At 39.6% G+C, this 25,602-nt stretch overlaps 1 protein-coding gene and 1 long non-coding RNA gene across 3 annotated transcripts in view; one reads left to right on the top strand and one right to left on the bottom strand.

Moving 5' to 3' along the window:
- Positions 1-25,602, top strand: part of ANKFN1 (ankyrin repeat and fibronectin type III domain containing 1) — a 335,257-nt gene that overhangs the window by 229,491 nt on the left and 80,164 nt on the right. The gene's annotated exons all lie outside the window — the stretch shown is intronic.
- The window catches only part of LOC123615662 (uncharacterized), a 106,724-nt gene continuing 82,035 nt past the window's right edge, over positions 914-25,602 (bottom strand). The window contains exon 3 of one of the 2 annotated variants that reach the window (XR_012499473.1): positions 914-2,742. This is a non-coding gene — a long non-coding RNA (uncharacterized LOC123615662). Of the gene's footprint in view, positions 2,743-21,926; positions 23,109-25,602 lie in introns of those variants that run through there. The other variant, XR_006723338.2, reaches the window with a different exon arrangement.

Genomic DNA, 25,602 nt, shown 5'->3' with positions numbered 1-25,602 from the left:
TGTACTGTGCTGCCTCCCCCAAGCTCACTGTCTTCAACACACTTGCCACTGGAAAGTTTCTGCAAAGGTGATCACATCAGTGCTGAGCTAAGAGCGACTTCTTTCTCCCTCCTCCCCCTCCCCCACCCCTCCAGAACTTTGGAGCTACAAAGCCTCTTGGCGGAGAGGGAGGCCCACCAGGCAGCTCTTTATTGCTTTGCAACTGTGAGATTCCTCCCCACACTTCCTCCTGAGGACAAGTCAGCCTGCCAATCAAGATTTAACAGTGGAGCAGTGCACAGTGACGTGCCAAGCCCCCCTCTCCCACTCAGCCAGCCCCATCACCACCTCACTCCACCGTACTCACCCCTGCAGTGAACAGACTATCCCTGGCCCCCTGGGAGCCTGGCAGTGGCTGAGCCCAAACGCCACAAGAGCTGGTGACTTTCCAGTGGCCACAGAGGCCAGCTTCTACTCAAGGCGCAGCTCACTCCCTGCCTGCCCAGTGGGGCACACAGCTGGCACTGCTGTGATGAGCCACTCTCTGAGCCACCTTCTCCCCATGGAGATTTTCTCTTGATTCCTTTTTGGCCAGACCCCTTTGCAGCATTATAGTTTGTCAATAGCCCGCGACTGCTTTCTAGAATTTCTCTCCAGGAGAAAGTGTGTTTTTCTAAGAAATAGGTGTTCTAGCCTGAAGCCTAATTTCATGTGAGGGCTCAAAAATGAAACAAAAATAATCACCCTCAAGTCTGGAAGCTGAGGGGCCTCTCCACACCATGAAGAGTGCTTCCCTTTTGGGAGGTGGGCGGCAAGGGTGGTTCTTTGTGCTTCTTAACAAAGATTTTTCCAATTATTAAAATCATGTAAGCTCCTTGGATCAGCCAGGGTCCCAGTAGAAAACAGAAGCACACTCAGCTTGAAGACTGAAGACATTTTAATGAAGGGATTATTTACAGAGGTGAACAGGGTTCGTAAGTGAACAAGGGACAGTGAAGCACACAGGACTAGCAACACTGGGAGGCTGTTGTCACCCCTGCTCCTGAAGGACGAAGGGGCCAAAGGCTGGAGCGGGGACACCAGCCAGGTGTTTCTGTGTGAAAGGATGCACCCACCACCAGAGACACCGGATGAGCCCAACTAGAACCCGAGGGGCAAGAGGCCCTGGGCGATGTGTCCAGAGAGGTCAGCCTCCAGGGAGACACACAGCAGCGCAGTAAAGTTTAAAAAAATTTGTTCCAGGATGAAAAGAGTAGAGTGACAAAAAGGGAAAACAGCATAATAATTATAGAACATTGCAAAGAGCAGACATTTTAAATGAAGAGACAAATCATTCACCCTTAGTCCCACATCACAAAGAAATCTACCCCTTAAAGGAATGTCCAGTATTTCTTGACATACCCATTAAAATTGAGATCATCTAGTTAATACTAATGGTGAGCATTTGTCAAGCCATGTGCCAGGCACTGGGTCAAGGCTTTAAAGCCATTCTTGCTTCTTCTAAACCTCACATAGCCCTACGGAACAGGTACAATTATTATCCTCTCCTCGTGAGGGGAACCTAAGACAAAGAGAACTTGCTGCCATGCCAGAGTCCAGTTTATCCTCAGTCATTGATTCCAGAGACTCTAGTCTTAATGACTGTACCTTCCTGCCTCCTTTTCCACTTCATATCCCATGTCACGCCTCTTGCCTTGAAGCATTATTTTAATCTGTACTCAACATTACAGGGTCTGTGTCAATATACTTTCTCAATTGTTGGCATTTCAGGCTGCTTCCAATTATTTCACTATTATAAATGAACATCTCTGTATTTAGAGTTTTTTCCTGCATTTGGGAATATTTCTTTAAAGGAGAGTTCTACTAGTTTTTCCTCCATTTTAAAATCAGCCTTGATTTTTCTATCATTTCCACATCACGCAGTTGTAAATAGCTAAATGTGGACGTGGGAAATAATATTAAAACTCTCCTATTCTCCCCTCCACTCCACTCCAAAGAAAAGAGAAAGGAAATTAAGAGAAGTGAGGGGAAGCATAATGAGTCAAGGAGCTCTAATTTAACAAGAAATGGCATTCAAGTAAGTTGAAGATCTGCCACCCCTGCCTAATCCCACTGCCCCACGTGGTAAATGGGAACACGTTCAAGAATAATGGATGCAGGGCACACAGGAACTGTAGCGTACACGTTAACCAAATACATGGAGTTAAATCTCTTCTAATCAGCCATTTCCACTTCTGATTAAGCCTGTGCTTAGGACTACACCAACGGATAGAAACAATTCATTAAGAGAACTTAGGTCAAACTGTTGACTGCCAAACAGCTGTCCACTGACGAAGGAAGGGTTTAGGGTACTCTACCAAGTGCTTTAAATTCTAAAAAAGTGCACTTGGTTTAGGGACGTCCATCCCACTCTTCAGTACAATAATTGATGAGCCACTCAGAAAAACGAGCCAAACTGTTGTCTAAAAACTACCTGGCCTTCTTGACAAGTGTTTGTCAAAATCTTGATTTGTCTGTTCTATACAGTGTGCTGATTTTGGCGTGGTGTAACTTAGGTCAAAGTAACACACACTCCTGGGGGCCCATGGTCCCTGAAGGATGGCATCATTGCAGACTTTGGAGGAAAGCATGAGTCTGCTCTAGGAGATCATTCTTTACATAGTAGAAAGTCAGGAGGCTGCTGCTCTAGTCCTGGTTCTGCTCCAGCTAGCTGGGTGACATCCCGGGGTGAGCCATGTCTCCTCTTTGAGCCACAGTTCTGCCCTGAAGAAATAAGGGAATAAGACCAGATCAGTGGTTTTCAAACAGACCCATGGAATCTTAGGTCTCCACAGAGATGCCTCAAGGACAGCATGACAGAGCAGGACTGGGGTGGGGGTAGATCAGTGGGAGGTTTCCCAGACTCCACAGTCTAAATTATTGTCATGCTGTTACATTCTTTCAGAGAACCGTGTAAGTTTCCCAGTTTGTAATTATGCCTTTATCCATATAGTATTTCCTCGATATCTGTTTCTCTTTCTGGACTATATTCTCCCTGAAGGCAAGGACTCTGCTTATTTAGTTCACCATGATCAGCCCAATGACAAGCACAGTGCTTGGCACATGGTACATGATTATTTGTTGAGTGAATGAATGAATGAATTCACACTTGTCATATCTGGCCCTGGAGGTGCTTATAAACATGGAGATATAATATTTGATTTTCCTCCTTCTCTTCATTTGTAAACCAAGGGAAAACAACTCTCTCTGAGTTCTGACTTGACCCTGACTTCTTAGAAACCATATGACCTTGGGCACAGAGACCACAGCTTCCCTGAGCTTCAGTTTCCCTTTTTTCATGAAATGAACAGGATAGTCTTGCTTTCTTAGGTCTCCTCACACCCTTAATTAACATTCTGTGATGTTCATGATTTTGTCCCTTCCTCAATGCAAAAGGGTTTAGATAGAGCTGACAATCCTGCATGGACTCAGACCTCAATAGCATAGAGTTCATCAACGGGAACAAACAAGCTCTCTGGTGGGAAGAGATATTTGGAGACTATCTGAACTATTCTGAGAGGTATAACTATGAACAGGCAAAGACAGAACCAAGAGAAAAGCCATCCCTCTGCCACCTGCTAGCTTTTTGTTTGTGACCTTGGGCCAACATTTCATCTCTGGGCGTTAGTTTCTTCATGTATAAAATAGGAACAGAAGCATCTCTCTCAGCTGCCCCATGTGATGTCATAAGAATCAAAACAAATGAAATGGGCGGAGGGTGTAGCTCAGTGGTAGAGCGCATGCTTAGCATGCATGAGGTCATGGATTCAATCCCCAGGACCTCTGTTAAACAAACAAACAAAAATAATAAATAAGTAAACCTAGTTACCTCCCCACTTCCCCCCAAAAAAACAAATGAAGTAATGTAAGCAAAAATGTTTTGTAAATTATACCGTGCTATAGATACTTAAGATGATGTTGGCATTATTATTATTAGGTTAACCAAAAGGTCATGATGTTAACATATTATAAAGCCAAAATAACTAAACAGTGCAATAATGGTACATAATAAGCCAATGGATTAGAAGGGAAAATCCATTAGTAGCTCTAAATGCAGGAATTTAGTATAAGATAAAAGTGGTATCACACATCAGTAGGAAAGGATGTACAATTCAATAAGAGGGCCACTGGATAAAAAAAAAATAGTATGAAATTGGATTCATGTCTCAGTTTAATTCCAGGATAAATTATTAAAAAAAAAAAAAGCAGAGATTTCAATGTAAAACTAAAATCATAAAAGTTCTCAAAGAAAACACAAGAGAAATCCTTTACAACTAAAATAGGAAAGGCCTTTATAACCATGAGTCAAAATCTAGAATACGTTTAACCTCATTAAAAATTATCTTCAGCAGAACGAACTATAAGCAACATTAAAAAGATGCAATTTCATACAGTAGGCATAAGCTCATTTTTCTAACATCCAGAGAGGTTTTGAAATCTATAAGAAAAAATAAGGGAAAGATGGTTCATAGAGAACAAAATACAAATAGCTCCGAAGCATATAAAAAGAAGTTCAGGTTCTCTCATTATAAAAGAAATGGAATTTAAAACTAACCCGAGATATCACTTTTCACTTTCCAGAATGGCAAAAATCCAAAAGCTTTAATATACACACTGTAGATTAGGCTGTAGGAAATAGTCACTCTCATATGATGAAGATGGAAGAGTAAATTTTTGTGACCCTCATGGAGGGCAGTTTGGCAAGATCAATCAAAATTACAAATGCAGATAACTTTTAACCTAGTAATCCTTATTAGGGGTATTTATCCTGCAGGAACACTCAGAGATGTATAAAATGAAATATGTACAAGGTTATTCATAACATTCTAAGAGTACAAAAGAGTAAATTGCATCACATACAGTTTATAAGAGTAAAATAAAGAATATCTATCAATAGAGAACCAGTTAAATAAATTACCATGCAAAGCAGCTATAAAAAAGCATGTGGAAATCATTATGTATTGATATGGAAAAGATCTCCAAAATAAGTTAAGTTTTAAAAAAAGTTTAAAAGAGTATATATAATATGCTATCTTTTGTGTAAAACAGGGGTGGGGTGGGGAATCTATATTCCTATTTGCTTGAGGATACATGAAGAAATTCTGGAAAGATACCTAAGACTCTAAGAACAGTGGATACCTATGAAAGGCAAATCTGGGAAGTGGGAAGATGGCAGACGAGGAAGTGAGGGGCTTGTTGCTGTATCACTGTTTGTACCTTTTGGTATTTGAACCACGTGGATCTATTCAAAACATTAAATTTAATTTAAAAAAAAGATCAAAAGAAAAAATAAAGTTCATGGGCTACAGAGGGAAAAAGGTGAGGCAAGAGAAGAAAAAGCAATGGAAAAAGACGTAGCAGTCAGACAGAAAACTACTGTGAAGGGAGAGCCTTTGCGGAAACAGTGAGGCCAGGTAGAGACACTTTCCCTCTCATGCCCAGGAGTAGAGGATGCTTCAGAATTCACCTGAAAGAAGAAGGAAGGGGACATTTTTTTCTGTAAATTTCCACAGTGTTTTTCCTGCATTGACAAACTTGAGAGAAAAATACAATAGAGCCAGAGTGGGAAAATCGTGCCAAATCTTTTAAGGAGAAAGAACAAATATCTGTTGCTGTCATCTCTGTGACCATAGAGGGTGAATTCCACGGAGCAGGCTTCCATCCTATAAAATAACAAATTTCTCCAAAGGAGTGTTTTGTAGGGCTTATTTAAGCTATCAGGAAAGTGAAGAGTCTTAAATGACAAGAGTGTTTACATATTTAATTTTTGTGTAACGTTAGAACCATAAAAGCTGTCCCTTTAAGATGGGGGATATGTGACACATGCAGTTAATTTCCACATTAAATTATTGAATGAAAAATACACACATTATCCATTGCGACTCCGGGATTAGGTCAGGTCAAATTTTATTGCTCTTGGCCAAGGGCTTTTGTAAGACTTATAAGGCTAAGAGCAGGTAGAGTGTGATCTTTGATATAAGTTACAGAGTTAGAATGAGGTTCTGAGTGGGAAAATACTCAGCATTTCAGAGGTAATTTCACGAAAGTCTTCATGAGACTAGCACATCACTGTGTTGATTTAACTGGAACTTTATAAGATCACTTTAGCTTTGGTTTCTGAACCTGCCAAGGCTCATGTATCTGCCTGACAATAAATAATCAGCCTTTTCTAGATTGATCAGTAAAGGATGTTAATTTGAACTACCCCCAAGAAGTTTCTTGCATGAGACCAAATGAATATGGCAAGAGGGGAAAAAAGGGAAGGGAAGCCAAACGTAGATGATTCTCCAGCTCAGGGTTCCGAAAGTAAACATTTGATGGGCTAACGGTGTTTTATAGTATTTGCCTTCAAACCTGGACATGGGCATGGAATCTTGGAAAGGGGTTAATTATTCTACCAGAGTAAAGAAAAAATTGTATGTGATGAAAACAGTCTACCAAACAGGGCATTTTGAACAAAGTGCTATCCCGTAGGGTGGTTTATGAAAGAAGTAGAAGTGGTAGCAGTAATAGTAGGAAGTATTTATTGAGCTTTTACTATGCGCCAAGCTAAATGTTTTCTATGTATTACCTCGTCTAATTCTTTCAACAGTCTTATGAGGTATGATCTATTCTTCTCTTCATTTTGTAGACGAGGGAAATTAAGAAGTTGCTCAAGATGTACAGCTAGTGAGTGATGAAGTCAGGGTATATTCTTCTCCAAACGGCATCCTCGTAACATCCTACTGAACCTCCATTTATGTTAAAATATACACAGGCTTTTATTGTCCTGTAGTAGGTCAGAGCTTACTTATGATCAGTGGATTCTTTGTGTTTGATTATGGCTTCTGAAACACAGGCTTGAATTAAGGGGAATCCAACCACTCCTGGCACAAAACTGCCAAAGTATCAGAGGACTAAAAGTAAGACAGAAAATAACTTGGAACACTTTTACAAAGAATTTTAGGCTGTATTTTCTGTGGATCACTTCAGCTCTGTAGTTCTGTATCAGAAATAAGTTACGCTGGAATAATCTCAGAACTAAATTTTAACAAAAAATGAAGTCTAGGTGCTTTCTTTGGTGACTGCAATTACTGCAACTATTTTCAATGTGAACTTTGTAGAAAAGTATTTTATGAAGCATAAATAGCTATATTTAAATATTTAACTTCCTTATAGTGGTCAGTTAGTTGGCCCGTTATAGTATCCTGGGTGTCCTGAAAATTGTCATAGATGTTTACAGGAAGTTTATCTCCCTATGTCCTGTGTTTCCTCCATTTGTTTTCTTTGAGACGTTCTGGTTAAACCCGGATTCCAATTTGCATTAGCAGAGGTATAAACTGCTAGTAGATTAGGATAAAGACACCTGTGGAAATGATGAGAGATTTTATGCAGGTCCACCAGAATACCCTCTTTCATTATCTCCATAGTGGAGGAAGACAGCAATCGGATTCTTTATTATTAAAAACTACATTCTACTCACAGACTTTGTGAAACAGAAACAGAGGAGGAGGGGGTCAGAAATACTATGATTAGATTATTGAATTGGCAAAAGTTTGCATTCCTTTTACTACTTCAAAAATATTTATGCCAGGGAAAAAAGAGAGAACTAAGTTGTGGTGTAGTCTATGGTATTGGCGTCCTTCCTGGTTACAAAGGTAACCAGCTCCTGAGAGACCAGTGTAACAGATTCTGTGGAAATGGCTAAACTGATACAAAAACAAAAGCTTCTTCAAAGATCCCAGAATCAGAGCCACACAAATACGCCCAACTAACTTTTGAAAAAGGTGCAAAAGCAATTCAATGGAGGAAAGGTAATCTCTTCAACAAATAGTGATGAGCAACTAACTGGATGTCCAGAATGGGAGAAAATAGAACCTCTACCCTAAGTTTGAGACATCGCACAAAAATTAAGTCAAAGTGAATCATGGACTTAAATGTGGAAAGGAATAGGAAGAAACCTGTTTTCATTTGTTGATATCACTGATCACTAGCAAATTTTTCATTTTATTTTTGTCTCTGTTAGTGTTATATTCCTTATTTTTTAAATAAATATGTTCTTCAAATCTATAGGAAAAGCCCATGAATAGGATGATTTCCATAAGAAATGATTATAAAACTATTTTGAGAATGCGTATAATTTTAGAGGTTTCCATGGAAAGAGGAATTCATTTTATAGTCTCATTTACTTAAAAACCTGTTCCTAGTGGCATGTGAATAAATCCCCATTGCTAATGGCTCCATGATGGGGAGAGCCCTACGGATGTTCATCAGCATCTCTTTTTGTTTTGTTTTGTTTTTTTAACTGAAGTGTTGTCAGTTACAATGTGTCGATTTCTGGTGTGCAGCACAGTGTCCCAGTCCCATCAGGATCTCTTTCAGTGAGACTCAAATAGCCTTCATGACCTTGTTCTTCCTCCTTAGGGCAAAGTTGTCCCCCGATAACTAAACCATGACCTTAATACCCTCATTATGCCTAATTTTTTTTCTAAAGCATGACTTTAATAAAGGAAGAACAGGTACAATTTTTTAAACATAAGCAATCACAATTCTCTTCCTCATTCATTTGAATTTGTTCCCAGTTCCCGTACTTGTTAGCTGTATGACCCTGAGTAGGTACTTAACCCCTCTGGCCTCAGTTTCTTCCTAAAATAGGAAGGCAGTGTTTCTGCTATTTTCAGAGTCATCAAAATGGATCCACAGTTATTTCAATAATATATAATTTAAAATAAAATAACTGAGAGCACAATAACCATTAAGCAGGAGAAAAGCCAGGCCAGTTTTGAAAGTTGAGGTCCCAAATGACATTTTCTTTGCCCTGAGGCATCTCTTTGTTATAACCAGGAACCTACTAGAATTCTCCAAAGTCCCTGTTCTTTTCTTTCTCTGAGAAGTTAAGTCTTAAGATAGTTTTGTCCACGAAGGAAGAAGAGCACTTCCTGTAGGCTTCATCCTTTCTACATGACTGTTTTCTTGAGTCAGAATATACTTTGTTTGCTTTATTAATCAGGGAGAGGGACTATAATTTCTTGTAAATTCCATTTGAGTGGTTTTCACTTGGATAGTTCTAGCTACCCAATGGAAACAGTTTGCCAAGACTTCCCCGTGATCTCCAAGTAAAGGTATCCTTTTATATGACACCTACATTTCTTTTCAGATAATTTTATTCTTTCAACTGTTTAAACAGTTGACATCTATTTGACACTGTGGCGGTAAATTCTTTGCTGTTTGGTAAGGAATTAATAAAGCTAAAGGATGTGTTTGTGTTGGTTTGATGTTCTTCAAGGTAAGAGGATAAAGATTTAGACTTATAGATCTTCAGCTCATATTGTCTGATCTAATTCTGGAAAATCAAAACCCAGTAAAAGTTAACAAAGAATTGGGATTTTTTTTTTAATGGTCTTAAGAAATGACCCTTTATTTTAAAACATCAAGAGTAAAAAAGTGATAAAAAGGATAAAATTAAAAGGTATAAATATAAAACTGTATAAAATCGGGGGGAGAATATAGCTCAATGGTAGAGCACATGCTTAGCATGCATGCGGTCATGCGTTCGATCCCCAGTACTTTCATTAAATAAAAATAAATAAGTAAGTAAACCTAATTATCTACCCCCCTCCAAACAAAACAAAACAAAATATATTTTAGAAAAGAGTTTTACTTAAAATGGTGACATGGTGAGATCCAAAAAGCAAGAAAAAAATAGTAAAATACTAAAAGCCATATAAAATATGTAGCATAAATAAAAAAAAAGAAAACCCCGAGATCCTGGAATTTAACAACCAAGGAAAGCAGAGATTATCTGGCCCAACCTATTCCTCTAAAACTAAGGAAACTGAGACCCAGAGAGGTGAAGGGACTTGCTCAAGGTCACAGAACTATTTGGCAGAGCCAAGATAAAAATCCTAGATTCCTGCTCCCAACTCAGTATTATCTCTGCTGTAGCATATTACTTCCCAAGTCAAAATCACCGGCAACCAGAGAGAGAGGCCTGAAGCCTAGGCTGGGAACTTCAGGGGTCAATGTGCCCAGCCCGTAATCTGAGCAATTTGTAGAACTGAGGTAAGATTTCTTGAGTTTGCAGTTGAGAATTCTCAACAAAAGGAGCTTGTTCAACTCCGATCTCCTTGGGATTAGAGTAACAGGCTGAGGACTTTTAGACACTTGCTACTTCTTTTGGCATCAGAGGTTCACACCTCGGCCCTCAGATTCCTGCATTTCTAACTGGGGTGGATCCTGGGAACCGAGACCTCAGGTCAGAATCTCCAGACAGTTGGCCAGCCCCGCCATCAGTGCATGGGCGTAGCCCAGTGGCCCTCCCTCTCTGGGTCTCTGAAAAAGAAACAAATTTAAGAGACTGATTTTGCTTTTTAATTGGATTCCCTTTAAACATAACCAGCTGTAAGTGATGATGACTACATGGGTCCCTATTCCTTAACATGCAGTCTTTTCACAGCCTGGCCCCTTTCAGTTGCATCTCCCACCTCTTGTTGTCTTGCATCTAAAGCTGAAACCATGGGGCAGCTCCCCCACCTTGGGCTCGTCATGTAATCCCATGCCTTCCTGCCCTTGCACACGCTCTCTCTGCATGGCGTGCCCTTCCACCCTCTCCTGACGTCTAGATGGAACAAACAGATAGCTGGGTGGATGGAAGAATGGATGGCAAATAAATGAGGGAATGAACAAACATAGTACAATTTGAGTAGCGCCAGAAAAAACCTGTCATCTAAATGCAGCGCCAGCTCTTTGCAGAGGATCCTCATGACACACGTACATCTCACTAGGCTTGTGTCTGCTTTTGCGCAGAGGAGTATTCACTCCAGTCCCTAACAAGGCTGATCTGCTTTATTCTCCGCAAAGGGAGAATTTTTGCAGGGGAAATAACAGATTCGGCAGCCCCCGTGGTAACAGAGCGTTTCTTTGATCTCTTGCCACTATCTGAGTGTTGTTTTGAAAGCTATTTAAGGATGAAAGCATCCCCCCCAAAATCTACTGTCAAAGGGGATTTCAGCTCACCTCAAATTCAACCAGCTCTGAGGTTTTGCATGTGTAAAACTGAGATGGCGACAGCTACATAAATATTAAATGAGCAATGAGATGTCAGTGTTTTCATTACTGTTTGCAATTGAACTTTGAGTAAAGCTGAGACCAGTTAGTTACATACTCCTGGAGAGACAGCATGGTTTTTGATATGACCACGAAATTTGATTTGGAAATTTTTAAGTATATAGTGTTGCTAATAGCTCTCAGTTTAAAAAAAAAAAAAAAAAAAAAAAGCAGTTGAAGCATTTCCTATGAAATGCCAACTATTTGGGTTTACATAAAAATTTGGCTCCCAAATACCCCAGTGATTAGAAAAAAGTTATCTCGGGGTGGCTAACAGGAAGTCAGGCAGTTTCCTCCTCCGCACAAAAGGCGAAGGTCATGCCAGCCCTGGGACGGTACCCATCTTACCTGGATCACAGCACTGGTATCCTTCCGTTCTCCATGACTACAGCCTTGCCTCTCTCCAGTTCTTTTCCCACAAGCTGTAAGAGTGATCTTTCTAAAATACAAGTGTGATCCTATAATGGCCTGATATTTCAATAGCTCCAAAATGCCTTCAAAATAATGTTGACACTTGTTAGCCTGATAAGCTCCTGCCTCCCCGTCGAGTCTCATCTCTGATTAAAGCCACACTCACATCATCCCACCTCACCTCTTCTCCCGTAAGTGCCCTGCCATTCCCTGACCACACCGTGCGTCCGTGCCTTTGCATACCCAGCAGCTTCTGCCTGACATGCCTTTAACCACTCTCTTCCCTTGGCAGACCTACACATCCGTCAGGAGTCTGCCCAAAGCCAGCTTGTCTAGAAAGTTATCCCTAACCACCCTCTCCCCAGACTGCTGAGGGCTGCCTCACTCAGCCTGCCTCCATCACAGCACTTACCACACCGCATTATAACCTTATATTGACTTGTCTGTCTCCCCCATTGGACTGTAATTGTCTCGATGGCTAGGATCAGGCATTGTTCATATTTGCATCCCCAGCACTTTACATCATCTGGTGCCTAACAGGGCACCACTGTACGTCTGAAAAATCAATCAGCCAAACAGCACTAGATTGAAAGTTGGATTTGATCTCCTATCCCATATATGCCAGCAATTATCTTGGTGTTGGACCAATAGATACAAAATTCAATAAACTCAACTCTGTGGATTTATTGAAACCTGATTATGTACGTATCCCTCCAGTAAGTCCCCATAATTCTTTTTCTCGCTGTGTGTGGGCCAAGTACCTTACTGTTGAGATTTAAGTGTTGCCCACGACTTTCCTGCCCCACCCTGCTACTGCAGAATAGATAAAAGACTTTTCAAAATCTGCAGAGCTTCGTCCTCTCCGAAAGTGGGTGACCTCTTTTGCATGTTTGCAAAATAGCAGTCTTGTTCTTTATTTTTAACTGTGAATGTGACAGAGTCTTCTCTAGTAAAGAAGTTATTGCAATCATTCATTTAAGACATCTTCAGTGGGACCCTACTAAGTGCCACTTGATCCAGTGGACCAAGATTAAAGGCATGGGTGAATCTGCCAGTTAAACAGATGAGCTGGAAAATACCCAACATACATTTTAGGTCCAAGCTGCTGATTCAGATATGTTTTGTGAGTGCTGAAATTTTAGAGACATCACGTGTAAGTAGAAATGTAGAAACCAAAGGCAACAAACAAAATAGAGATAATACAACAGTACCCAAGAAGAGTAATTAGACCCTTCAGATAGCCCCAGCTAGGATGTACATTGTCCGCAGTGTTGTGATGTGTAACCTTTCAGAGGGGTCTGAGGGGAAGAATACATGTCTGTTGTTTACAATATGAAAGGCTTTCTTTGATACCCCAAAGCCCATCTGGGATTCCTGGACCCCACGTAAAGAACCGCCATACATGCATATTGACGTTCGTGCCCTCAACATCAGCTAGTCTGGTCATCCCCCGCACAGAAACAGAAGCTGAGTCCGGGAGAGGAGGACGGGGCTCTTTGTCTCCCTGAGCAGCTCTGGAAGGCTTAGTCTTGTCTTGATGGGAAAATCTAAAGACTAGATTTTTCAGGATCAATAAAAGCACCTTGTTGAGTAATTTACAGTAGAACGTGAAAACAAATAGGGAAGGGAAATGTCCAAACAGCACACTCCCCCAGGATGAGACACAAAGGGAAGGGGGCTGTGGCTGGTGCTCCTGAGGTGGTCTGATTCTTTCTTTTCTTTCTTCCTTCCTTCCCTCTTTCTCTCTCTCCCTTCATTCTTTCTTTTCTTTCCTTTCTTTCTCTTTCTTTACTTTGCTTCTTTTCTTTCCTCCTTCCCTCCCTTCCTTTCCCTTCCTTGTTTGTTTGTTTGTTTGTTTATGTTCTCCCGCAAATCCCTCTGGATCCTAGGGAACCACTCCTGCTTTGGAGTTGGTTTGTCCCCAGGTCGTCTTAGCCTCTCTCTTACCTCAGCTTAAGTGTCTCTAGCCAGAGGAGAAAGAAACAAGTGAAAAAAGACATGGGCCTTCTTCAGGACTGGGGAGGGCCAGAGTGGGCTGCTGGAGGGGAGGGAGGGAGAAAGATTTGGCACCAGTGAGGTTACATAACATGACCCAGGCTCAAAATATGTGCCAGCAATTTATATGAGTTTTCTGTGACTGTTTACTTTGCTGTTTATTTTCTAAATCAGTTCTTACCTTGGCCACTACTGCCACGTGTAGCTGACACGAAAATACAGAACACCTTCATGAGACTCTGCCCACCCCCCCAGCATCAGTATAGTCCCCTGTTCCACCCAGTGGTCACTGCCCTCATCCTCTCTCCCTCTTGAAACCACAACAAGGAAATCACAGTATTGGTGACAACTCGGGCCCTTGGGGAAAGAAGGTAGAGGTGCCAACCAGGAGCCCCTTAGGTTCACTCGGTAGAAGTCAAATATTGCAAATACTTTCTGCAAACTCTTCACAGTTGGAGCTGTCTGTAGCTTAAAAGACCTCAACGGGGTTGTTAGTCCATTTATCACTTTCTCCTCTTTAGGGGTTGGGGGGGCAGACAAAAGAGACAATGGTTCAAATCCAGACTCTGCATTGATAAGCTGTTTGGCCTTAAGCTAGTTATTTAAAAGTTCCCAGTCTGTCTTCTCATTGGTAAAATGAGAGATACTGTGACAGGATTGTTATGAGGATTAAGTAAAATATTTAGAGGTAAAGCACAGTGCCCCAGTAAATATTAATAGATGTCTTCCCAGTATCCTCCAAAGATCACCAAGCAATAGCTCCCTATAAAACATTAGCTGTTTTGTTTAATTCAGGATTTTTAACCTGTTTTTGTAACATTTGATACATGCCATATTTCAACACCTTTATTATGGTATGATTCCTATACAGTAAACTACACATATTTCAGATGTACAATTTGATTAATTTTGATAGAAGTGCACACCCATGAAACCACCACCACAATCCAGATAGCTAACATTTCCATCACTCCCCAAGAGGTGCAAATTTTGATATCCCAGTGTATCCCTTCCCAACCCCTTTACCCCCTGGTAACCATAAGTTTGTTCTCTATGTCTGTGAGTCTGTTTCTGTTTTTTAAGTTCATTTGTGTCCTTTTTTTTTTAGATTCCATGTATGAATGACATCATATGGTATTTTTCTTTCTCTTTCTGAGTTACTTCACTTAGAACAACAATCTCCTGGTCCATCCATGTTGCTGCAAAATGGCATTATTTTATTCTTTTTTATAGCTGAGTAGTATTCCATTTATATATATATATATATATATATATACATACCACATCTTCTTTATCCAGTCTATGGACATTTGGGTTGTTTCCCTGCCTTGGCTATTGTGAATAGTTATGCCATATTTTGTAAGATAATCTGTAACTTTTTTTAAATGATTGGAGAAATTTTCTTAGGGAAAACTGCCAACCTATACCCTTTGCCAGTGATTCTCGCCCACTATCAGAAAACACCTGGCCCAACTCAGCATCATTAGAAATACCCTTTATTGGGGCACTTGAGGTACCCATAGCTACTGTTTTCAGAGGAATTTGCTGGAATTCATGGCCCTCCTTAAAATGTGCTCTCAAACAATGCAGTGTAGATAAGGTGAAAAAGATGCTATACATTTCATTGTTTCTTGGGGTCCAGCTGACAAGTGTTTTGTCACTTTGACTCAGGAGGAAGAGGAAGTAAGTGACTTGCATTTTATTCAGTTAACAGCTATTTTTGGAACTGTTATTACTCCATACAACACACAATGTTGGCCACTGTGGGGGATGCAAAAAATGAGTCAGACACAGTGTCTTCCCTGAAGAAAATTACAGGGAAGATAAAAATGCTCATTTAACACAATTTTTTGGAATGCCTACAATGTGCAGATCCTCTTCCAAGCCCTGGGGATACAGTAGGGGAAAAAACAGACAAGCTCATGAAGCTCATATTTCATGAACAAACAAGTAAATTTAAACAAGACAATTTCAGATAATGATAAGTACTAAAAATAAAGGAGGATATGTCGTGGAGGGAGATGCAGATGAGCTGTGTAGAAATAACTTAGTAAGTTAGAGAGGAAAAAAGTGCAGATGAAGGAAAGTGGGTAGAACGGCGTGACAGGAGATTCTAAAGAAGAAGGCAGGCGCCAGATCATGACTCCTCGTAGACTCCGGGTCTACAAACTCTTTCTATAAAGGATCAGATAGTAAATATTTCAGGCTTTGTGGGCCATATGGTCTCTGTTTCCACTGTCCAGATCTGCCACTGAGACAATACGTAAAAGAATGAGTGGGGTTGTGTTCCAATAAAATCTCACTTTTGGCCACTAAAATACGAATTTCATAGAATTTTCACAAGTACAATATATATATATTTTCAATGTAGAAACCATCCTCACTTCATAGGCTGTACAAAGACAGGTGGTAGGCTGGATCTGGCCCACAGGTCTTAGTTTGCCAACCCCTGTTGTAGCTGTGTTAAGGTGTTTGGATTTTATTCCAAGTTCACTTATAAGGTTCCAGTGAAAACCTTGTATTGTGATATGATTTATGCTTGGAAGAGACTGTTATGGCTTCAGTGGATTGGGATTAGGGGGTGATATGAACAGAGGCACACAGGCTAGTTCAGCTCTGAAACTGCCCTAGGAGTTCCAGTGTGAAACGATGGTAGCTTGGGTCAGGGTGATGATAATGGAGTTTAAAAAAATTAAAAGGAGACAGATGTGAAATATGTTGTACAGGTAGAGCTAAAATTAAAAAAAAAATTGCATGAAACTTTATAATATAAAATAGAGAGGATTAATGCCAGAAAGAGTGACCGATAAAATTACTCTGGGAAATCAGAGCGAATGACATGGAGTTGAAGGAGTGTGAGCATTTCACTTGAGTAGGTTTGTTACAAGAGGAGACAGGAGAGGCATCAGACTGGAAAGACAGCTTGTTTCCTGAGAGCTTGCATGGTGGTCAATAATGTAACATCAGTTCAATAAACATGCATTGGCCTACTCTATGCCATGGCATATGCCAGCTGCTAGGGAATATAGAGATACACAGTCACTGCCCTCACTGAGCCTGTAAGATCAGAGAGAGAACCGCACTAGTGGATTATTACTGCCCTACAGAGGGCTCTGAGAGACACAACAGGGACTTCAATTGTATCTTGGGATCAGGGAACGCTTATGTGCAGCAGTGACCTTTACACTGACTGCTGAGGGAAAAGGAAGGGATAATTAATGAAAGTCAGGAAGGAGATAGATGAACAGTACGTGTGGAAAAGAAGAAGCCTGACATGTTTGAGGACCCAAATATCAGAGAGAGAAAGAGAGCCTGCAGGTGTGATGAAACTGAAGAGAAAATGGAGAAGGCCCAGGCCACCCAGGGCCTTGCAGGCCAGGATGCGGATGGAGGCTTTTATCCCAGACTGTTCAGTAAGAAGTTTTAGGCGAGTTCTGAGTTCATACAGACCTGGCTTTAGTTTCCAGTTCTGCCACTTGTTAAAATGGTAGAATTATTGATGAATGACTTAGCCTGTCTTGAAGGAATATAGTGAGGGAAAAAATGACAAAATCATCTGTGAAAGTAGCTGGTCTATTTTCTTTTTTTTACCATTTATTAATTTACGTATTTATTTTACAATATCACATTTTTTAAATTGAAGTATAGTTGATGTACAACATTATATGTTACAAGAATACAATACAGTGATTCACAAATTTTTGAGTTTATACCCCATTTATAGTAATTACAAAATATTGGCTATATTCCCCATGTTGTACAATGCATCTTTATAGCTTATGTTATACCTGACGGTTTGTACTCCTTAATCCTCCACCTCCATCTTGACCCTCCCCCGTTCCTCTCCCCACTGGTAACCACTAGTTTCTTCTCTACATCTGTCTGTTTCTTTTCTGTCATACTCACTAGTTTGTTGTATTTTTTTAGATCCTACATGTAAGTGATATCCTACAGTGTTGGTATTTCTCTCTCTGACATATTTCACTTAGAGTAATGCCCTCCAAGTCCATCCATCCTGTACACAAGAAACTAATACAACATTTTAAATCAAATTAAACTTCAGTTAAAAAGAAAACAACCAAGCAACCAACCCATTTAAAGTATGAGCAGAAGAACTAAACAGACATTTTTCCAAAAGAGGAAATGCAGATGGTGAACAGGGACATGAAAAGTTGCTCAACGTCACCAATATCAGGGAAACGAAAATCAAAACCGCAATGAGACACCATCTCACCCCTGTCAGAATGGCCATCATCAAAAAGAATACAAATAACAAATGTTGGCAAGGATGTGGAGAAAAGGGAACCCTTGTACACTATTGGTGGGAATGTAAATTGGTGCAGCCACTATGGAAAACAATATGGAGGATTCTCAAAAACCTAAGAACAGGACCACCATATAGCCCAGCAATCCCATTCCTGGGCCTATACCCAAGAAAAACAAAAACAGTAATTCAGAAAGATGCATACACTCTGCCGTTAACAGCAACATTATTTATAATTGCCAAGATATGGAAGCGTCCTAAGTGCACATCAATAGATGAATGGATAAAGAAGATGTAGCATATATATGTAATGGAGTACAACTCACCCAAGTCTGTTTTCATTAAGTGTTAGTTTTCTTTTCCTGGAGCACAGAGCAAATACAGAGACTAGTGCAAAACAAGGCTCAGAAATTAGGTTAAAAGCCCAGTGAAGAAGTCCTTATTTTATAGATCAGAGGGAGCAAAATGGAACTCTGTTTTGAGGATTGTCCCCCATTTACCAATGTCCACACATAAAGCCACTCAATTTGAGCCCATACTCCATACTTCTACAAGAGTGAGGCGGGTGTCCAAAAATCAATATGGCATGGACCCTGTCCTTAAGAAGTTTAATTCCTTAAAGTTATAAAGAGGAAAATGGGATGTTAAGAATGGGTGTAGTAGATTTACAATAGCTAAGATATGGAAACAACCTTAAGTGTCCACCAATGGATTAATGAAGAAGATGTACACACACACACACATACACATATACATAATAGAATGCTACTCAGCCATAAAGAAAGATGAAATCTTGTCATTTGCAACAACATGGGTGGACCTTGAGGGTATTATGCCAAGTGAAATAAGAAAAATATGTGGAATATTTTTAAAAATTTAAACAAAATAAATGAACAAGCCAAATCAAATAAAAACAAACATATAGCTATGGAGAAAAGAGTAGTGGTTACCTGAAAGGAAGGTGGGTAGTGGGGGGAGAGTGAAATAGATGAACGGGTTCAGCTGTATGGTGACAGACAGAAACTAAATTTTTGGTGATGAGCACACTGCAGTGTGTACAGAGGTAGAAATAGTGTTATACACATGAAACTTATATAGTGTTGTAAACCAGTTACCTTAATAAATTTTTTTAAATGTGGGTGTAGTAGAAAAATGAAAAATGCCCTTCCCAAAAAAGCCAAATTTAGGCCTTTCTCTGAATGAAAGCTGTCTTTCTGCTTTTGCCCCTGTGGCTGGTTATTTTAATTCCATGAGGACCCAATAGGATTCAGAAAGCTGTGCTTTGGTCACACATCTTGGACCTTGCATGTGTAAATGAGACAGCTGATTCTGCTCTTTCCTGCTTTGTACCCTTTAGAAACATAAAATAGCTTGTCAGAGTTCTCTCCCTGCAGGCAAGAAAGGCATCACTCTGTTGGAAACAAAACAAAAATCTCAGCACCCCAAGAAGCTTCACAGGAAAAGAGCTCTTACCCCTTGGAACAGGTGTCAGATGCTGCCTATTCCCAGACAGGAGTGTGGGGTGGCAGTCCCAACCTTCAGATCTCTAATTGTCACTTGCTTTTGAGTCTCTGCTATTGTTCAGTATTATCCATTGCAGTGTTTAATGAACAAGAATTATCACCTGGACAGTTTCTCTTCAAAAGTAGTCTAAAGCAAGTGAAAATCCCTGTGGACATCTTGTAACTCAAGGATATGGCAGTATTCTAAAGAAAAAGGAAAAGTGAGTTTGTCTGAATCAATGACCAATGTTCCTATTTTTAGTCCAGTGTCTTCAAAGTGCCCATTCATAAAACCCAGATAATCATAAAATAAAATGTAATGATAATGTAAAATAATAAAATATAATAATAATAAAGCCCAGATAATCCTGTGTAGGCATGGAGCTCTTTCAAGCCATAAGGAGTAGTGGATGTGAATGTCTTGCCATATATAGAGTCAACATTTAGGTTTCTGTTGGTCAACCCCTGACTCTGCCATCCTTGTTGCAGTCAAGTCCACAGATGCCTACAGGCTGTATGTACGCTGTGCCAGTTTCTGGACCAGCCCTCCCAGACGGTGTCTACTTCATAAATGAACTTTTGCTCCAGATTCCCTCACTGTGCCACTTCTGCCTCCTAAAGGGGTTTACATACTTCATTCTATTTTTTTTTTTTTGAAAAGTCAGTTTACAGTGTTGCATCAATTTCTGGTGTACAGCATGATGTTTCAGTCATCCATATACATACATAGATTCCTTTTCATATTTTTTCGTTACAGGTTACTACACGATATTGAATATAGTTCCCTGTGCTATACATTGAAACTTGTTTTATCAATTTTTTATATAGTAGTTAGTATCTGCAAATCTATCTCCCAATTTATCCCTTCTTACCCCCTTCCCCTCTTGGTATCCATAAGTTTGTTTTCTCTGTGAGTCTGTTTTGTAAATATGTTCATTCCTGTCTTTTTTCTTCTTTTTTAAGATTCCAGGTATAAGTGGTATCATATGGTATTTTTCTTTCTCTTTCTGGTTTACTTCACTTAGAATGACAATCTCCAGGTCCATCCATATTACTGCAAATGGCATTATTTTATTCTTTTTATGGCTGAGTAGTATTTCATTGTATAAATATACCACAACTTCTTTATCCAGTCATCTGTCGATGGAACACTTAGGTTGTTTCCATGTCTTGGCTATTGTAAATAGTGCTGCTATGAACATTGGGGTGCATGTCTCTTTTCAAATCAGAGTTCCTTCCAGATACATGCCCAAGAGTGGGATTGCTGGGTCATATGGTAAGTCTATTTTTAGTTTTTTGAGGAATCTCCATACCATTTTCCATAATGGCTGCACAAAACTACATTTCCACCAATAGTGTAGGAAGGTTCCCTTTCATCCACACCCTCTCCAGCATTTATCGCTCATGGACTTTTTAATGATGGCCATTCTGACTGGTGTGAAATGATACCTCATTGTAACTTTGAGTTGCACTTCTCCAATAATTAGCAATATTGAGCATTTTTTCATGTGCCTATTGGCCATTTGTATGTCTTCATTGGAGAATTGCTTGTTTAGGTCTTCTGCCCATTTTTGGATTGGTTTTTTCTGTTGTTATTAAGCTGTATGAGCTGTTTGTATATTCTGGAAATTGTCAGTCACATCATTTGCAAACATTTTTGGCTATGCCGTATTGTCTTTTTGTTTTATGGTTTCCTTTGCCATGAATAATAGTTTGTAAGTTTAGGTCCCATTTGTTAATTTTTGCTTTTATTTCTATTTCCTAGGTAGACTGCCCTATGAAAACATTGATAAGATTTATGTTAGAGAATGTTTTGCCTATGTTTTCTTCTGGGAGGTTTATAGTGGTCTTATGTTTAAGTTATTAAGCCATTTTGAGTTTATTTTTGTGTATGGTGTGAGGGAGTGTTCTAACTTCATTGGTTTACATGCAACTGTCCAACTTTTCCAACACCACTTGCTGAAGAGACTGTCTTGTCTCCATTTATATTCATGCCTACTTTGTTGAAGATTAATTGACCATAAGCCTGTGGTTTATTCCTGAGTGTTCTATTCTGTTTCACTGAGCCATATGTCTGGTTTTGTGCCAATACCACACTGTTTTGATTACTGTAGTTCTACAATATTGTCTTAAGTCTAGGAGGGTTATCCCTCCAGCTTCATTCTTTTTCTTCAGTATCGCCTTGGCAATTCTGGGTCTTTTGTGATTCCATTAATCTTAGGATGATTTGTTCTAGTTCTGTGAAAAATGTCCTGGGTAATTTGATAGGGATTGCATCAAATCTCTAGATTGCTTTGGATAGTATGGCCATTTTAACAGTATTAATTCTCCCAGTCCAAGAGTGTGGAATGTCTTTCCATTTCTTTAAATAATTTTTCATTTCTAATCAGTGTTTTGTAGTTCTCAGCATATAAGTCTTTCACCTCCTTGAGTCAGGTTTATTCCTAAGTATTTTATTTTTTTTGATACAATTTTAAAAGGGATTGTTTCTTTACTTTTCTTTTCTGTTATGTCATTTATAGTGGTGTACTTCATTCTTATTTCCTGGTGATGAATGTTATCTAAGTTATCCCTGAGAAATCTATTCCCCTCTGACACTATACCCTGCTGGTCAAGATACATCTACCTTTAGAGTCTATCTGAGCAACCACCTAGCATTTATCCAGTGGTGTAATGGTAAACATTTAAAATTGGATCTCTAGGCTACAAAGCATACACACAAACACTCTTAAGTCTTTTATAAAATTTTACTGATAGAAAGGATGTGTAGCACACAATTTACAAGGAATAATAAATACACCATACTCTTTTTTATAAATTCTTCATAGCCTATCAATTCTCCCAAAATGCTTTTACTTTCATAGAATTACAGACAAGTGTAGTTACCATGTAAACATTGGTTGATATTTTCATTTAGTTTAAGGAAGTAAAAGAAAAATGAAACAATACAGACTTATATTAGAACTTCACTCATTCATCAGTGACATTCTTTGTTGAATCAAGCAATAGTTTTCAAGTACAGGGAGAATATTTCCTCAATTTTTTGTGTGCTTTTGCTGATTTCTATGGTGCATATATTCCCACCATGGCCAATTTAAAGCTACCAATGTGATGTCACTAAACAGATTGGGATGAGATGTATAGTAGTACATCATTATATGTTATTTCCACCATACAGGAAAAATGGATATTATTAATACTCTCAAGAGCATGATTAATAGTAAAATGAAGTAAACTAGGCAGTGAGGAGTTCTGAGTATTTACTGTCTCTTTTTTAATGTAACTTATTTGTTTATACAATTTAATTTTTGATGATGGCTGTTTAACTACCAGCTCACAAAATTCTTGAAATTTCAACAAACAGCTCTTGCGAGCCATATGGGTCACCTCCAGCATCTGTTGCATTTGTCCCACCTAAGTGTGGATGGAGCCAAACTCTAACTCTTCTTCTCCCTATTTGTGCTGCCTCTAAAAGCCACCCTATCATGCCAACTAGATGTGACATGATGAGGGGATTTTGCACTCTACTTTGTGATAAACGTGAGACGTTCCCAACTCTTAAATGTTCTAGGAAAACAAGTAGGTGAATCTAGTAAGGAAAAATATCAAGAAAAAAATGATCTCTATATGATCTGGGGCTTCAGGATCACTTATGCATCTAATAACTCCCCTAGTGCAGATCATTTAGATCTTCTCATCCCCAAACTGCAGAGATTACTGGAGGAATTTTTATTCAAAGTCACCCCTGGTTAGATGACTGAAAAAGTATGAGAGGTGCAGCTCCATGAATCTCACTGGAGACATTAGCTGGCAGCAGCTGGGCCTCTGGAAGACTGGTATTCATTCAATAAACATTTCACACCAGACATGGAAGAAGAGAAAGAACAATTAGTAGTAGTTAGAATCACAAAAATGATAGTATTTTCTATCTAGAAAGCCAAGAGGATCAAGAAAGAGATAAATTTAGAGTAGGAGCCACAATAGGGTGAACAATTAGGAGAGGAATAAAGAAGCAAACAGATCAGATTGTAGAGCTGACTTGTTACTTAACAGTATTTACATACTTTGCAAAAACCTGAACACAGCATTTATGCATCATGTCTGTATCTGTATGCAGCTTTGTCATATGGCAGGCAAAACTAAGACAGTACACAATATACAGAGGTAGGGCCATATTATTTTGTGGACGGCAGAATCTGACCACAAACAAATACAGCTTTTCAATTCCAACTGTGCCTTAAATCTTCTAGAAGTAGTGGGTGCAGGAGGGCTCCACTAGTGTCCAAAAAAAGAGAGGGGGAAAAAAGCCATTTGCCCTTAATTTAAATCATTGTTTTTCTAGGGAAATTTAATTTGGGGAAAAAAATGTTTTTCTAATTAACTAGAAGACTGTGTGCTATGCAAACAATAAAGATTCTTGTTTGAAAGTAATGCATGCCCCTGCTCCTAGAACTACCAAGGGAATTTAAAATAAAAAATGCAGCGGCTCCAACCTCCTATTTTTCCAGAGCTAAACAGAATTCCCAGATCCAGAGCTTTTACGTCAGTTCCCAATTTAAAACCTATCAAGTGTTGAGCAGACTGACGCTTCAGTAAGACACATCCTCTCATCTCTAGAAGTGACTGTATTTGATCTTTCTCTGGGTTTCACGGCCTGTCCCTCTCTCCTCCTTTCTTCCTCTTGTGCTATGGCTGGCCTGAAAGGTTAAAAACTTCACAATTAGATGGAATCAGAGGAAGATTTCATAATGCTCCGGTGCTGTGCTGGGCAGTCTAGCCAAATTCCATTCACTAGCTAAGGCGCCTGAATGAGTGTGGCCAGTAAGAATGCTATTTTGGTTCCACAAAAGTGCTGATAGGGAATAGGAAATAAACTTTCATTTTGGGGGGTTCCTCAGGGCAGTATGGACAAGTGAAGAGTCTGGGATGTTGGGAATCTGTAAACCAGGAATTAATCCCTACTTCAACTACTTACTGGGCAACTCAAACAACTTCCATTCTCTTTTGACTGTATTTTGTTTATTCTAACAGTTTTCTTAGTCTTTGTGTACCAATGTCAGATTTCTATCTACCTTAGTTTTCAGGCATTTCAAAGTCATGAACCAGGTATTTAATTCATCCAACATTTACTGAGCTACCTATACTGTGCTAGGTGCTGTGAGAGATGCTTTGGAAACTGGTATTAATACAGCGTGGTCCAGGCTCTCAAAGAGCTTATAGACTAAAGAGGAGACAGATCTCTTAAATACAAAACAATAAAGCAAGCACAACATAAGAGATATATTAAAATTTCTATGGGAAAATTGGCAAGAGAGCTTCCCTTGGAAAGCCAAGAAAATCACAGAAAGGAAGAGTCCTTGAACCAGGCCTGTCTGAATGAAAGGGGAGAAGATTTCAGGGAAGGAGAGCATACCAAAAGGGAAAACAGCATAAGCCACGGGTCTGAGGTCAAGTGACTGGTGAGGATAAGGTGGGAAGTCTGGGTAGGGCCTGGGCAAGAGGCAAGAGGTACCTTTGCAGTCTGTCCTCCTGATGTGTGAGGAGGATAAAACAATGCTGGGCTTTGAGGCATGTGAGATTAGAGGGAGAACTTGGACAACAGCAGGTTTTAGATTTTTTTTAACCAATTGAATAGAAATGAGACACTGCTGCAATGTTCTCTCTTTATGCGTTTACGTCTGCACAGTCTTCACCTCTCACAACGCTGGCCTGAACCTGCAGTGTCATCAGCTAAAGCAGGGTGTGCTCATCACACACCACATCATGGGCTTGACATTCACCTGCACTTGAGACTAAAGTCTCTGTGCATCCTAACACTTCCAGCCATGAATTTTCTACTCCTCTCACTGATCCTGTGACATTTCTCCTCACATTACAGACCGAAGGTGACAAGGCCAGACCTTCAGGACCTCTTTCTCTTCCTGTGCTTTCAGCCTGTGGTTTATATAGCTGCCATCCGGAAAATGGTGATGGTTCAACTAGAACTCTCTTGCCCAACTGACTCTACATTTCTAAAGCTTAGATAAAAATGAAAATACCTGTTAAAATAACAAAGCATCACATTCAAAATATTCATAGTTATTTGATATAAATGCAGTAAATCACGGTTTGACCCAGAGCCAAATTTTAAGAAATACTAACACCTATGTTTGGTCTGGTACCTTTCCTTCTAATGTTCAACTGCTATGAGCCATTGCATGATTAAACCCTGCTTCTATTTCCCAGACCTAAGTAGAAACAGTTGCCCTGATCTTTATCTTAAAATTATAAGTCATATAGTTTTAAACTTCATATACATGGCTCCAGCCCTTCAGGGATTTAGAGCAG

Source organism: Camelus bactrianus, chromosome 16 (genome assembly GCF_048773025.1).
Source record: "Camelus bactrianus isolate YW-2024 breed Bactrian camel chromosome 16, ASM4877302v1, whole genome shotgun sequence".
In the NCBI taxonomy this organism is placed as follows: Eukaryota; Metazoa; Chordata; class Mammalia; order Artiodactyla; family Camelidae; genus Camelus; species Camelus bactrianus.
The sequence above is the reverse complement of the archived record's forward strand: the minus strand, read 5'-3'. Positions and strand labels throughout refer to the sequence as shown.